At 32.3% G+C, this 2,915-nt stretch overlaps 1 long non-coding RNA gene across 1 annotated transcript; it reads left to right on the top strand.

Moving 5' to 3' along the window:
- Window positions 1-649: 649 nt before the first annotated feature.
- LOC109020533 lies at window positions 650-1,666 on the top strand. Its single transcript, XR_002000950.2, has 2 exons — window positions 650-771; window positions 1,181-1,666. It is a non-coding gene; the product is annotated as an uncharacterized LOC109020533 (long non-coding RNA).
- Window positions 1,667-2,915: the final 1,249 nt, after the last annotated feature.

The raw sequence follows: 2,915 nt of genomic DNA, 5'->3' as shown, positions 1-2,915 counted from the left end.
CTTTCTTTTTTTAAAGACAAAACCTATAAAAATCGATGAAGAAAAAGAGACACATAATGGACAGTTGTACTTGTACCACCTCATGATCATGACATCTTTTTTCTTATCGTTTTCCCTTCTTTTGTTTTTTAATCACGAACATGCATGGCATCTGATCTAGTCAATTGCTAGGTCTTCTAGCTTTCATTTTTTATTCATATAAAATTTCCAATTTCCATCTTATCTACCTAAAGGTAACTTTTTTTGCTTTTTACTTTTTATATGGATAATTGGAGTTATTACCTTCTAATTATTTATTTATTATTATTTTTTTGTATTTATTTTTTTTAATTTTTTATTTTACTTAATAGTTAAAAAAGTGACTATTAATAAAATTATATATTTTTTTAATTTTTTCTTGATGATAAAGAATGTTAAAAAAATATTTAAAAAAAAGAATTAAAAAAAAACTTCAAATATATTATAAATAATAAATAGATAGTAAGAAAGTAGTGACTCTATCACTACTTTTTTATATATACCACTACTCGATGTTGGGCTGCTCGATGTTGACTGATGAAGAAATTTAGAACCACATTCACATACTAATTACACAAGCACGTGAATGGTATTCTATAAATAGGAGTGTAGGATGAAAATGGCCTCTCAGCACAAACCATTAATAAGCAATCAACAAAATGAAGGCTATCATTTTTATTTGCATTCTCTTTGCTTCCCTTCTTATCTCATCCCCTTCAATTGCAGCTCGCGAACTGGCTGAGACTTATAAAGGTGAGAGCACACTACTACATCTTCTATATTTATTAGTCATGTCATCAGTTTATTACAAAATTCAAAAAATATTATATATTTCACGTCAAAAGTTGCTCATGATGACCATAGTTTTAAATATTATCTTCTTGCAGCTTTTATATAATAACAATTTTTATTTAAATTTTTCAATCCTTAATTTCTAATTAGTTGATTAAAGCAGCAGTAAAAGAGGTATAAATATATTATCATCCTTATATAATTTTACATCATATGTGTATAACTAATTGTTCAAACATCATGATGTGTGTTTTTTACATGCATGTTCTTTTTTTGAAGAATATATATGCATGTTCTACACATCATCATGTTAACTTTGTTTATCATGAATATAAAGAGCTTATCTAGTACTTATCTTCGATCGATGCAGGACCTACTGTCGGAACCAATCCCAACAAGCCAGCAATATCAACCTGCGGAAAGCCTGGCAATCCTCAATATAGTTCTTGCATACGAAATCCAAAGCGGCCCATCAAGTCATGTAGCACATATACGCGGCGTAATTGCAAGCCACCTCAAGGACGACCTTGAATATATCAATACTACTTTTATTGTGGTGCGGTGAAAGTATGAATAACTAGTACTAAAGTTACATGAAGTACCAGTAGTACTCATCAAGTAATGCTTTGAAAATAAATAAATAGGATTTGGATTGAGACCATTAATATTGTAATGGAGCTGGATCGATCGAGCTTCCTTTGCAATATGGAAATATATATGTAAAATATGCTACATCTTGATCATATGCTGCACGTGTGCCAATAATTAATTAAAAAATCAAGCTGACCGACATAGTTTTGGTCAGCTAATTGTTGTGATCCAAATACATTAAGTATTTAATAAATTTTCTTAATCATGTTATAGATCTAATATATATTAATGATTTCTACTTGGCATTAATGCAATACATATATAGTTAGTCATCTATCAATTATGAAGAGCAAGTGTAGTATGGCAAAAGCTAAACTTGGACTCGGATCTCATGATCTACTCGGCACAACGATGTAGTATGGTCTGGTTTGGATATAAGAAGTGTCGTTTGATCTCATCATTATAATTTTTTTAAATTTTCATATAAAATATAATAAACAATTCAATTTTTTTCAATCCTAAAACAATAATAATATTAAAAATAATATTCTAATAATATTTTATTTAACTTTCATTTTAACTCATTTCATTACAACTCACTGTGCAAACGGTACCTTAGTGGGCTATTGCGGCGATAAATAGCCTAGTTTTCTTGTAGTGTATATACAACTCATTATATTTTGTAATTCATGAGAGGATATATATGAAGCATAAGAAAACTTATTTATTTATCAATTGGTGTGGAACTGTGGAAGACATACTGATCTCCAACAAGACTTGAAGAATTGGAATCGGGTTCTATATACACTACAAGAAAACTGGACTATTGCGGCGATTTTTTTGCCGCTGGAAATAATATCGCCGCAATAGCCCAGTTTTCACGGCGATTTTTTGCTTCGACGCTGCTTCAGAGGGGTTCGGTTTTAATGTTATCTTTTGCAGCGAATTTAAAGTGTTTTGCGGCGAATAAATTTCGCCGCAAAGTGATTTGCTTTTTCGCCACGATTTTTAAGTTAGTTGTGGCAAATTTAACCGCCGTAAAAGGGTAAAAGCTTATGGCGTCGCACAATTTCACAGCAACACCATGATTTTAGGTCCTGGGCGCCAACATCCCAAAAAAAGTAACATTTCCCCCCAAATCCCGATTTCACATTCGTCGTCCCCATTCGTCGTCTCCATTTCATCTTCTCCATTACTCACTGCCCACACAAAATTTCCTCTATCCCAGAGTTTAACAACTGAATCCTATATTGAATTTGCGGCGATTAAGTACAAGATAAGCAGCAAATAAATATTCGCCGGGAAAAAATTATATGGCGGCGAGTTTTGGGTTCCGTTGGACTAGATCTAAAGTGGGGTGTTAATACCGGCGATCTTCCAGCAACTTAAAAATCCCTGGGCTAGATGTATGCCAGCGATTTGGTGGGTAGCCAGCGATACATAATCGCTGGTAAAAGTGTTGAACCTTGTAGTGATATCGAGCGATTCAGTTGTTTTAATGTTGGTAAAAAATA

This window comes from Juglans regia, chromosome 1 (assembly GCF_001411555.2).
Source record: "Juglans regia cultivar Chandler chromosome 1, Walnut 2.0, whole genome shotgun sequence".
In the NCBI taxonomy this organism is placed as follows: Eukaryota; Viridiplantae; Streptophyta; class Magnoliopsida; order Fagales; family Juglandaceae; genus Juglans; species Juglans regia.
The sequence above is the reverse complement of the archived record's forward strand: the minus strand, read 5'-3'. Positions and strand labels throughout refer to the sequence as shown.